Genomic DNA, 13,447 nt, shown 5'->3' with positions numbered 1-13,447 from the left:
CAGCATGGATCTCGGAGAGCTGAGATAATTTGCATTCAGGACAGCATTCACTGCAGCAAGGTATCTGCAAACACTGACAGGCAAAAGGAGAAAAAATCCCTGCTCCTGCTGTTTTATCTTTGCCTGTTAACCTGATATGACTTTATGGGATGATGTTAACAAAACTCTGTCAGTCTTTGGGATTACCTTTTTGGTCTGGGAGAGCTAAATGAGAATGTAGTACCGTCCTATTCCAGTCTACAGAAAATACCTTCTGTGTTCAGGGGCTCATTTTTTTAAAAGTTTGCCCTGCCTCATTAGTTTTTATTGTTGCTGGGTTTGTTCCATTTTATTTTTGAAAATAATTAACTAATTAACTTTGGACTGTCATTCCCCTTGCTCCTGGCTCAGCACTGAGGCTGTTGTTGACTCAGTCTGTAGTGACTGTACAGTGTGTTCAGGGAAAGACTTTATGGTGGTTAGGGCTAATCTAAGCAGTGGCAGATGCATTAGATGTACATCTGTGAAGGAAAACTGGTTGCCTTCTATGTTTTCCTGCTAAGTGCAGGATTTGTGAAAGTTATCTAAAGTTGATATATCTTGAGGAGAGCTGATACTTGAAAATATTGACAATGGAAGGTAAATATTTAGGAATTTGCTTCTAATTATTCCTCTCCCTTCAGAAAATGAGGGAAGGTGAAGTATAAAAACATTGCTTGAAGCAGAACTTCTGTGGAAATACATTAGCTATTAAATTTGCCTCTTTGCTGTTGTTAGACAACTTCCTGTTTCTGTGGGCCAAATCGATCCCACATGCCTCCTATTGAAGCAAATGTGTTACGTGGAAAGTGGCAGGAAATGGAATTTAGTTCCTGAATATAGTTTTACTGTTTTCTGATTCCTTTCTCCTTTTCTTCTCCAAATATTTAGGATCACAGTATCCCTTTGAAGCCACGAAGAGTGTATGTTTAGTTTGCAGACTATTGGAAAAGTCGCTTGTATATGTCTTTTGGGTTGGCTTGTGTGGCTATGTAGCTCTTGCCAAGCAACGTCTGCTTTACCCAGGAGTTGCTGGCCTCATAATACTGACTTCATGGAGATCAAGATAGTGATTTTCTTAAATAAATTAGACTTCTAATTCATAGGTGCTTGACTTGCCAGTGACAAAACACAACAGTTACAAAGAAGAATTTGACAAGGATTTGCTAAAAGTGTAAGCCTGCTTCTTGCCAGAGGGGCTTCTCTGCAGTGGACCCCAAGAGACGTAATTGCTGCTAAATGCCATTCCTGAAGTCCTTGAAGGGATAGCTGAAATTAAGAAAAGAATAGCTTGCGCACATGATCCAAATTAGTCTGCTAGGCAAAAGTCACAGGAACAGGTTGTTTTTGCAGCTAACTGAATAAGCATAGTTGGGAGATTTTTGGATTGGTGGGGAATTTGCTCAGGGACTGTGTTACTTTTGGACAGTCAGTAAAGCAAAAAATACTGAAAAAGCAAGCTGTTGGTACAGAACAATAATGTTTGCCCTTTGGTTGTTATTTTGTCCTTTATCAGTATCTGTACTTCTCAAAACTGCGCTTGTCACACTTTTCTCCCACTTTCCTGGTGACAGGCTATCTCATCTCTCAGCATTTCAGGCAAAATCTCATTTAAAGTTGGTCAGCATTTTCATTTGATGTTGTTTGTCAGTACATCTTGAGTACAGTGGGATCTGTGTTTCTGTGTTACAACACTTTAACTGCTGTGTTTTACACTGTTATGTATTAAAGTAGCGTTAAGTATTTGCTGTATAAGACAGATTATCTTCCCAGGATGAAGAATTTGTCAGAGGGAAAGGAAAAATATGAATAAAAATTTAAAATAAGATACTAATGCTTTGCTTATTTATTTTTCCCTCCTCCTTCTTCTTTTTCTCTTAATACTGAGTACATGTTCATAAGAGCATTATCATCAGTTCAATTCTTTAACCAAATTACTGACTGCAGATCTTGTAGGTAGCGTTCCTTCCCTGTGAGAAATGTAATGCATTCTATTACAGAATGAGACACGGTGTGTAATGTTTCTCTTGAATACAAGTCAATCTAGGGTGTATAATTACACTTGTATGAGCATAATGATTTCTTCTGTCATGCTAAATCTGGGAGGAGTGGCTGATGCACCAAAAGGCTGTGCTGCCATTCAGTGAGACCTGGATGGGCTGGAGAGTTGGGTGGAGAGGAACCTGATGAAGTTCAGCAAGGGCAAGTAGAGAGTCCTATGCCTGGAAGAAGAACCATCTGCACTGGTACAGGTGAGGGGCTGACCTGCTAGAAAGGAGTTCTTCAGCAAAGGACCTGCATGTCCTGGTGGGCAACGGGTTGACTGTGAGTCAACAGTGAAGCCACATCTGGAGTCTGTGTCCAGTTCTTGGCTACTCAGTTTAAGAAAGACAAGGAAATTCTAGAGAGAGCCCAGAGGAGGGCCACAAGGATGACTGGGGTCCTGGAACATCTCTCTCATGAGGAAAGATGGAGAGCCCTGGGACTGTTGAGCCTGGAGAAGAGATGGCTGAGGGGGATCTTATCAGTGCTGGGTGGGAATCAAGTGGGTGGGGCCAGGTGGTGTGTAGTGACAAGACAAGTGCAATGGGCACAATCTGGAACACAGGAGGTTCCATCTGAACATAAGGGAAAACTTCTTTACTGTGGGGGTGACTGAGCACTGAAACAGGCTGCCCAGAGAGACTGTGGAGTCTCCTTCTCTGGAGGTATTCAAAACCTGTCTGGACGCTTTCCTGTGTAACCTTTTGTAGGGAACCTGCTTTAGTGGAAGGGATGGACCAGTTGATTTCCAGAGGTCCCTTCCAACCCCTACAATTCTGTGGCTCTGTGAATTAATATTGCCTCGTGCTCTTGATGGAAGAAGCATCTTAATCAAATGCATAGCTATGGACATCAACAAGCATATGTACTTTTGACAAGATGAGACAGAATTCTATTTAGAGGGGGTATCCCAGAGCTATAGGTTCATCAGACACACAGGAAAGCAAAAGGGAGAAGTTGAAAGAAGAATTTCTAAAGTTTGTTTGTTTGTTTGTTTGAAGCAGCTGCCTTGGAAGTAGCTTTTTAACAGAATTGGCTGCAGCAGAGTAAACTGCTTTTGAAATTAATATGAAGAGGAAAGATTGGAGCTTTGTTGAAACGTTGCTGAACAAAATAAGAATCAAAGATGTCATCTCAGTGCATAAATACAAAACAGGAAGACTGTATCAGAAAATACGGAGAAATGAGTCAAAGCAGCAAAGGAGACAAACTAATTGCTACGGTAGTTCACAAAGCAAGACATGTAAAGAAAGATAAATATATTTTAATGACTGTCAAAGCAATTTGCCTCTGATTATACAGAACTTGGTAAAATGGAATATGAAATGGATTAAAATTGGAGGCAAAAAACATGGAGTTAGAAGGTAGTGCAGTGCAAGGGGAACGTGTTAGTTGCTAAGTATTAACACTAAGCGTGTCACGGATGTTAATGTAAAATATGTAAAGAAGCCTGGAAGGGTGGAAAAATGATGTGGAACTCTAATCTGAGACATAAAATCCTGTGATTTATTCCTGACTTCTGAACAAATGTTGTCTCAAAGCATGGATGATAACGCATCAGGATTATAGGTCTAGCCTTCTCTTCATAAATTAGGGCAGGCACATTCCTCCCTCTCGGACAGATGCCAAGGTGCCCAGATGCTGATGAATGCTGGAGAGAGAAAACGTGCACCAACAATTAATAATTCAGACTGATTTCTTCTGGCCTTTTTTAAGACTTTGGCTTTTCAGTGTGGAGTGTGTGATCTTTAATTCTGTTTGTCGCTGTTGTTACCAGGCTATTCAGCTCTAGTAGCTGTACCCAGCCTTGTAGCTGTGTAATTACACTGTAACTGCATCCAGCTTCCGCATACATGTAACCTATGAGATCTGAGAGGCCTCCTATTGTGGGTGCTGCACAATGAGGCCTGTCCTAGGGTTGCTGCGGGCACTTAACCTGCCTTCAACCTCTCCCTTCTCACTTTGAAACTCTGCACCAATGGGGTTTGATGGAGTTTCTCTGTGGTTTCTTCAGGGACCGCACAACGCTCAAAACAAAAACCAGTAGATGATTTTCTAAGGACATCTTCAGTACATTTCTTCTATATGTATGAGCTGTGAGAGATCTAGATCTCGGCAAAACCTGAGTGGCCAGCAGGGACAGGGAGGTGATTGTCCCTCTCTATTCTGCCCTTGTGAGGCCCCATCTGGAGTACTGCACCCAGATCTGGAGCCCTCAGTAGAAGAATGATGTGGAACTGTTGGAGAGGGGCAGAGGGCTGGAGCACCTCTTCTATGAATACAGGCTGAGGGAGCTGGGCTTGTTCAGCCTGGAGAAAAGAAGGCTGTGGGGTGACCTCACTGCAGCCTTTCAGTACCTAAAGGGAGCCTACAAACAGAAGGGGAGTCAACCCTTTTAAAAGGTAGATAACAGTAGGACAAGGGGGAACGGTTTTAAGTTGAAGGAGGGAAGATTTAGGCTGGATGTCAGGGGGAAGTTCTTTACCAAGAGACTGGTGAGGTGCTGGAACAGGCTGCCCAGAGAGGGTGTGGATGCCCTGTCCCTGGAGGTGTTCAAGGCTGGGTTGGATGAGGCCCTGGGCAGCCTGCTCTAGTATTAAATGTGGAGGGTGGTGGCCCTGCCTGTGGTGGGGGTTTGGAGCTTCCTGATTCTTGAGGTCCCTTCCAACCCAGGCCGTTCTGTGATTCTGAGTGCAGCTCCTCCTTCTGGTATCCACTGAATTCTGGAGGTAGAATAGGAAGGGAAGAAGTACAGAACTCCTTCTCCCTGCTATTCATGTGGATAAGAATCCTGATCCACTGATCTCTTTTCCTTCTGGGGACTGCCTATTATTTAAGCACAGTCAGTATGCAGGAGATGGGTGACTTCTTATTCAAAAAATGGTTATACTGGTAGTCTTTATTCTCCTTCTGGTCTGAGCCACGCAGTTGCTAATGCCTTTTCAATCTCCTAGGTTCTCTTCCCCGGTGGAAAGCAGTATTTTAAATTGGAAATCGATGTTGAGCCTACAAGAGATTTTGAAAAAAGAGCTATAACTGACTCAATTTTTATTATTGCTGAAGTTAATGATAGTATTTGAAGTCTCTCTTTTAATGTTTTGTCTGTATTAGGACTTACCAGCCTCTAACAGTGAATAATCAGACTATTTTTCTTTCTTGTGCTCATATGCTGCACTTCACTGTCTTGTCTGTGATGCTTCAGTTTCTTAGCTGAATATTAATATGCTCATTATTTGTGTTAACATCAGTTACCGAGCTAAGAAATGAAACTTACTGGCTAATTACATTCATCTTCAAAACTGGGGATTTGAGAACCGAAACACGGACACTGATACAGGAAAAATAATTTGTTTTTGTTAGAACTGGAAATCTGTTCAAGTTCTGTGCAGTTGTACTGCTTGACCTTCTTCAGATGACTCTTGTCAAAATGCCCCTAATTTTAATATAGGCATACTTTGCATTCCTTTCATTCAATCTAACACTAACTTTGGTCATCAAGAAATCACATTTTGTCCATGAGAGTAAATTCTTTTTGCATTCTATCCATTATCTTATGGGCAAACAGTACTACAATATTCAAGAAAGTATGCAGGATGACAGATGCCTGAGGATGCTTTTCCGAAGTTGGACATCCCTTATTTGCTCTTTGAATGCCTATGACTTTTTAGCTCTTAAAAAAAGCAGGCTTTGATCTCTCTGAAACAAAAACATAGAAATTCTCAGGTGAAATTGGGATTCCAGGAGAGGTCTTATAAAACATGAGGTTTTGTGGTATATATACTAAAATGAGAACTACGGGGGCTGCTCTTCAAGTGATGCCTCCTATTTTATTCTGTTGGCCCTTGACATCAGAGGTGGATGTTGGTGGTATGACAGTGGAGGTTGAACCTTCTCACTCATTTTCTGTTACATGCTGTTTCTATGTGACAGATGGCAGCAAAGGGATGTCTGACCAAATAGTGACTGACGTGGAAGTGTGGATGAAGCAAAGGTTTGTTCATTCAGTTCCTGCATGCAGAAAAAAGTGGCACCCACTGACATTCATCAGTGCTTTCTGAATGTTCGTGGATCACAGTGGATGTGAGCACAGTGAAGCAGTGGGTGGTATGTTTCAGCAGCATTAACAGCAGGTCACTGCCACTGCTGCAGATTTTTTTGATTGCAGCATGCAGGTTCTTCTTCATTGGTGGTGAAAAATGCACAGCTAATGGTGGTGGCTATGTTGAAAAATAGTGCTTTGTAGCTGAGAATCTGCTTTATCAAATAGGGTTATTGTTCTCTTTGTAGCTGCTGTAGATTCCATGGAAATAAATAGGAGGCAGTACTTTTGGAGGGGCCTATGCATTATTAGAATGTAAAGTAATTTGCTTATGCATATGCTTAGCAGAAAAAAATCCTGTCCCTATTAGAAAACAGTGGTTACTGCTGGAGAAGTTTGACTTTCATCAAGTTCTCTTGGTAATCTGAACTGAATGTTACTCTGATTACATGGCACTCTCTGGAATAATTAATGATAGTGCAGTAAACAGTGTTCTTTATAATTTGTTAATCTATATCTGATCTAGTGGACAAATATGCTCCCCAGGCTTCCAAGTAAAGGGCATACTAATGACTGAGCTGGCTGTTCACACGCTGGTTAGAGCCTGCCAAGCTAGGCTAGGGAGCAGAAGCTAACGGCTGTAGGATGCTGGAGTGGCTTTTGTGGTTGGGTTGAATGGTAGGGTGCAAGCAAGTTAAAACACAACAGTCCCACTGGCTGGTTTTGCACATAACCCATTTCTAAACTTCCTTATATCCTTACCCTGACCTGCACCAAGCAGAGTAGATCTTCAGAATAAGACTCCTGACATGCAGTCAAAGGAGGGGAATTAAAAAATCCATCCTGTCTGCTGGATACAGCCAGTAAGAGTCAGTGTTGGCATGGCTGTCATGAGTGCTCAACTTCCATGTTGGGAATTACCCTTTTCAGTTTTTATCTTATTGTCTGTATAAAGGCTTTACTCCTTGCGCACAGGATGTGCTAAAAGGCTTTTGCTGATAGGATTGAGAACAATATTAGAATTCAGTGCTCTAATAAGGAAGTTAAAGGAACTTATAACCCAAATGAACTAGCTCTCCAAGGGTTTTGATATAGCTGAAATAACCAAGTGCCTGTTCAGCTTAAGTGTGGAGGATTACTACTTCCTAGTTTGAACAGCTGTTCACTTTTAAGTCTGATCTCTGCTTTTCTTACATGTCTCACTCTGTAGTTACCTACATTTGTATGAGCTTACTTTGGCTGTTTCCAGTAAATGCACTTGAGCTGCTACAGGAATGTAGACTTATTTTAAAATCTGACTATCGGCTGTGTGTTGAAATGTGGTACATAATGTGAATCTTACCATTGCAAATATTGCGTACTCTGCTTTTTAAATACTACTCAGCAGTTGGGCTGGACTAGATACTTATTAAAACTATTTTTTTTCCCAGTAATTCACAGAAAATGGTGAGATATAAAGGTGATCGATCCTGAATGAAAAAGATTGATTTCACCATGCGCATTTTATGATTTGCTGACATTAGTGTTGACATCATTCAGAAAACCAAATATTATTTCTAAGGGTGTCCCATACATCCCGAATTGTCAGATTTCTTTTTTTGAACAGCGATGACTAAAGACATTTTCCACACCTGTTCAGCATTCATGAGAAATAGCACGTGGCATTTCACAACTGTGAGCTGGACTGCAATCCTCTGATATCACAAAGCCTTCATAGTCTTTTTAAAACTGATTTGATGCACGTTACTCAGACTCTTATTCTGTGAAATCCATTACGTTCACTATAGTTTTGTGAGAGCATATCAACAGAACCCATTCAAAAACGAAAGTGATTTTAAAGCTGACAGGTAGGGAAAAATTACCAGTGTCAGCAAGATGTTTGGTAATGCTACTGAACTGTGTGCATGGGGGACAGACACAGGGAACAGCAGTTTAACTTAACTATTCTCCAGATAACGCATTTAGGCATGATGTGCTGAATAGACAAATATGCTTGAGGTACAGAATCCAAACCCTCGCTTGTAGAGAAATGAGTATACAACGCTGCAACTGCAAAACCAATTTATCCTGTTTATGCCTACTAAGTGTTGTAAGTGCCACTTTTCTTTCACCTGGAGGTGTTATTCTATGTATATATTCTATAGTTCAGTAACAAATATCAGAAATTTTCCTTTAGTGTCACACTGTGGAAAGAGTTTGCTGCAGAAGGAACTTCAGCTTCCCTCTGCTGCCCTGGTGCAGAATGCTATTGTTCACACCAATGCTGGCTTTCAAAAAAGAAAAATAAATAACTAAAAATTGACTATTTCCGTCCTTTGGTCCCTGGGAAGGAGATTAGAGAACTGAGCAGAAGTAGATAACTTCTGCTCTTTGAAGGCTGTGGGAGTGCGTATATTTAGTAGTCTTCCACCTTGTGCAGTGCTCTGTTCAGATCTGTTTGCTAGTACAGATGTATGTATAAGAAAAAGGGCATGTTTGTCCCTTCGTTTCCCATATGTTCAGTCTGAGGTAGTCCTTCGTGTCACTGACATCTGGGCTGTGCACCCACATGCTACTCAGAATCTATCGTTTGACATGAAAATGGAGGAATTTCTTATTGTTTTCTCTTAAGCAATCAATGTAGTTGTTTGCTGTCAAACATTAACTTCAGCTTCAGAAAGGAAAAATATTTTTTAAATATGAAAAGTGAGACTATCTCATGCTTGACAAGGACAGCATACTTATTAAAGTCAGTGAAGTGTGAGTAAGGCTAGCAGAGCTGAAACCTGCAATACAAAGAGCTGAAGAATCTGAAGTATTAAGGCTGGAACTTTTTTTTTCTACATGTGCAAGGGCAGGTTGTTTGAAGTTAAAATACAATATTGTTTACACTGGATAAGGGCGTAGAAGCAGGATCGGCTTTCTGATAAGGCTTTTTTTTTCCAGGTATGGAACAAAGGGGGTAAGAGAAACAGGAGCAATTTAATAACTGAAAGGGGAGAGAACAGTGAGCTGAGTGCACCGTGCTGAGAGAACGCTTTATGCAAAGAATTTTTTCTATTATTTTTCATGGTGTGTGGGCTTACACTGGAAGCTCTTTCTGAGAGAAGGCAGGAGAATTCTGATAACTGGTAAGCATGTTAAACTTCAAATGAAGACGTTTGGACAACTTTACAGCAGCTGCTAGCAAGCTGCATGGAATAAAAAATAGAATAAAATCCAGAGCTTCTTAAGAGGAACCTCTGTATTTAGCATAAACTCTTGTTTTCTTCAAGTAGGTAGAAGGGAGTTGGATATAAAGGATGTAGATTCTTCTACGATGCTTTATGAATTAACCTTTTACTTATTTTTCAAACAGCAGTGGGTCTGTGATTACCTATTTGGGCGATGAGGGCAATTGATGCAAATATTACCTAAAAGTTCCCAGAAAATAAGGAACACCTTTCAAAATTAAAGAGGAGACTCGGAAACTAAAATCAACCATTAATAAAATAAAAACTTCTCTAAGAGGAAGGTGTCTAATGGTTGGTGTCTGCTGGCTTACTGTGCTCTTATCATACGGGCATCTTCAGCGAGCTGCCATGCTGCTTTGTTGTGCCAAGCGGAATGGTTTCCCCATGCATTTGCCCTGTCGTGGGTATTGCTGTATAGCAGTTTTTTAAGCAGCTTTTATTATAGTCATAAAATACTCCCTGTGTATAAAACAGTGGGCCATTATAATCCCTCATGTGATTTGATAGACTGAACTTGATGTAAGCGTTTGGATATGGTTGGATTTGGATATCGTTTCAGTTTAAATGTTTGGATATAATTAATACCTTCAAGTATTAAACCTTCATTTGAATAATGTTATTGTTTTGGAGATTAAGCCTGGCTTTCTGTTCTTCATATTAACAAAAAAAGGTCAGTATCGATACCTCTTAGCTGCTGCTTTTTGTCTTTCGTTGGATATAAATATGTCTGCCATATGGAGTTTATGGAGTAACTGGGAAAATGACTACACAAACTGAGATTGTTCTTCAGGATTATCTGCCCTCATATCTTAAAGGTCTCTTCCAACCCAAACCATTCTATGAGCCTATGAGTCTATGTATGTTTAAGTAACATTGCCTGCCTGCCCTGTTAACAAAGTGGCTGTTTTGCACATAGGACCAAAGATACTGAGCTGAGACAATGAAGCCACCAGTGTTTTATCATTGGCTTTGGAATATATTCTGTTGATGACAACGTGAAAGACAGGCTAGTTTTATTTTAGATGGCGTATTAATTTGAGTAGAAAATGTGCATACTGCCTACTAGATGTAAACAGTGAATTTTGATACTGAAGATGATAGTTAATGCGTGTCTGGCATTGTAAGGTAACTCAATAGATTAAGCACAAGTTTCTGGTGGTAAATTTTCCCATCCATTTTTATTCCTCCCTCCCCCCTATTAAAATTCTGGAGGGACTTGTCTGTTGTCACAGAAATCAAATCTAGAAATGTATCGAGAGCCTCCAATCTTTTCTAAAGCTGAAGCTTTTGAAGTAACCCTTCGCAAATAGTTACTGTAACCTTGCTTATAACAGTGTAGGGCAGTACAGAGGTTGCTCTCTGGCTGATTCTTCTGTAGGTGCATTGTCCAATAGCATCTGCAGCAGCTGTTGCCTTCTGCAGTCTCAAGAAACCAGCATGAGAGGCAGCATTTTTTGCTGTGCTGGGCCCTTTTCCACTGAGATTCTCCTTCTGTTCTCTCTTTTTTTTTTTCCTGCTCCAGTGTTGTGTAGGAAGAAAGCAAGCTCTTTCTGTTATGAACAGATGGACTAAATACTGAAAATATAAAATGAATGTGCAGAATGGTCAACTGTTGTTTTATATGTACGTTTGATGAGATCCAGATATATCTGGTTACATTGAAAATAATGTGCTTAATTTAGCAGACTACCGTGGGCTGTCTTTTTGATTCTGGTGTTGTGGTTACAATGATTATGAATATTGTATAATGTATAAATCTTAGGACAAGAATCAGATTTTTGAAACCTAAAGCTGAATTTTATCCAACTTCAGTTAATTTTATTTATAACAAAGTTAATGTTACAGCAGCATAACCTGAGAAGCTCCTTAGAGATGACGAACTCTTTATACACGGTGGGAAAGACAACCTGGTAGCCATGTTGGTCATATACAAAGTGCTTTTGACCATGTTGAGGAACATAGTGAGTTACAGTGGAGCTCGTTTCTCCAAATGCTGCCATTACCCCATCTGTCTGTTACCAAAGAAAACTGTTCTGCGTACTTCCCCATATTTTCTTTCTGTGTGTGTTTGTTCCAGTGAAGTGCCTCATTCAGCATTGTTTTTAACAAAACAGAACACGGAGTGACATGAGAAAGAACTTCACCTGAGGGGAATGTTCATATGTTGACCTTGTTTGAACTTTTTTTGAAATGCTTTAGGACTGATGTACAGCCAGTAAACCAGATTCTAACTTCAATGAATCACAGAATCACAGAATGGCCCGGGTTGGGAGGGACCTCAAGGGTCATGAAGCTCCAATCCCCCACCACAGGCAGGGCCACCAGCCTCCACGTTTAATACTAGAGCAGGCTGCCCAGGGCCCCATCCAACCTGGCCTTGAACACCTCCAGGGATGGGGCACCCACACCCTCTCTGGGCACCCTGTTCCAGCACCTCACCACTCTCTTGGTAAAGAACTTCCCCCTGACACCCAACTAAACTGACGTTTAGTTCAACTGTGAATCATTTGCAAATATTCTGTGCCTGGGAATGCTATTGGTTCAGTAGAAGTGATTGTGTTGACTAAATTGGCCATGTGATAAGAAAAGGTGAGGGGTTTAATACTTAATCAGCTGGATGACTCCTGGTCTTTTTTATGTTCAAGGTGAAAGAAATATGGACAGGCAGAAAATACATTTGTTCCCTGCAGAATTAATTTTTCTTTTTGAAAGGTCTCCTACTCACAGATTGATTGTGTATATGCTAAAGTTCCTATTCACACTGTAAAATGCCCCATTTAGCTGTAGTTCAACATGTTCATTTTCTATCTTAGTTCAAAGCCTAGAAAGAAAATGCACCAACTTACCTGCATACTTCTTTCTTTGTGAGCTGTAAACTTGGAGCTAGAAAGCAATGGTAAAAAATTGGAATTTGAGCTTAGGCATTCAGTGGAAGTGGATGAAAATGATTACAGCTGGTGAAAGACCCTTACCCTTTTAGTGGCGGAGACTCATTCTGCTGCAATCCCTGTGCTGTTCTTTTCCTTTGGAGATTGCAGCTACTTATGCTGAATAGCAAAACCTTTCTAAAACTCAGTGGATGTCTTTATAAAAAACCCTCGTGCAAATGCAACCTTCTTCTCATGTTCCCAGGTTTTAAGTCACTCAGTGCAGTCTCTGAAAGCTTAGTGAATCCTTTTCTGAAATGCTAATGGTTGGCAGAATAAATTTGTCTCAGCAATTTTCTGTCTTGTCCTTCCTTCTTACTGCTGAGCAGCATGAAAAGGAATGACATACATGTTGATGGCTCTATTTTTGGACGTAAGGAGCAGGTGTACCTACTAACCATGCTTGGCTCTAAGTCGGAACGAACAGTCTACAGGCCAAACCACTATGTTGTTTACTGAATCATGTCCAGTATTAGTTTAAAAAAATAAAAGAAAATGTAATTGTTTAATTGTTACATATGTCGCTACACTAAAGCCACTTAAAAATCATACACGGTCTATGCCAATATCTTGTTGCCCACTTGAAAACATTGACCTGACTGGTAAAGTTAATCCTAGTTCTACTAAATCATCCCACTGTGTAACTGGTGTCACACAGTACTGCATGCTGGGGGATATTGCTGGGCTGATCATTTCAGACAACTGAAGTCTTCTATTTGTCCTCAGACAAACAGATGTGGTTGCAGACTGGCTGACTGCTGTGAAATTCCGGGGATTTTAATTGAGAGTTGTAGAGTGCTTTCAAATGAAGTGGAAAAACTGTATATTTTAGGTTGCATTAAAATAGAAGCGTCGATATTTTAACAGGACATTATTCATGCTTTAAACTTAAAAACAAGCAACAAACACATCGTTGTAGACATTTAGGATCTTGACCAGGTAATGGGTCTGTTTTCAACACTCGAAATCTATGTTGACAGCATAATTTCTGAATTTGTATTTTATTCAAAAATAATTACCTGCTCTGTATAGCAGGTAATACGATTTTGAAAGGATTGAGACTGCTAATAGCTTATTTATTAAAAAATGGTTAACTTCCCTTTCAATGTTTTTATTCGTAGATGTACTTTTCATCTCAGAAGCAAATCATTTTCATGCCATAGGCTGTAAATTAGAGAAACCAGAACTACCTGACTAGTTATCCCATT

General features: G+C 40.3%; 1 protein-coding gene across 2 annotated transcripts in view; it reads left to right on the top strand.

Moving 5' to 3' along the window:
• The window catches only part of FGD4 (FYVE, RhoGEF and PH domain containing 4), a 112,140-nt gene that overhangs the window by 3,977 nt on the left and 94,716 nt on the right, over positions 1-13,447 (top strand). Inside the window, exon 1 of one of the 2 annotated variants that reach the window (XM_015287255.4) lies at positions 9,039-9,210. The exons of the other annotated variant lie outside the window; for it this stretch is intronic. The gene's annotated coding sequence lies outside the window, so the exon portion shown is untranslated. Of the gene's footprint in view, positions 1-9,038; positions 9,211-13,447 lie in introns of those variants that run through there. 2 annotated transcript variants of the gene reach the window in all.

The sequence above is a fragment of the Gallus gallus genome, chromosome 1 (genome assembly GCF_016699485.2).
Source record: "Gallus gallus isolate bGalGal1 chromosome 1, bGalGal1.mat.broiler.GRCg7b, whole genome shotgun sequence".
Taxonomy (NCBI): Eukaryota; Metazoa; Chordata; class Aves; order Galliformes; family Phasianidae; genus Gallus; species Gallus gallus.
This window is presented reverse-complemented; position numbering and strand designations above follow the sequence as displayed.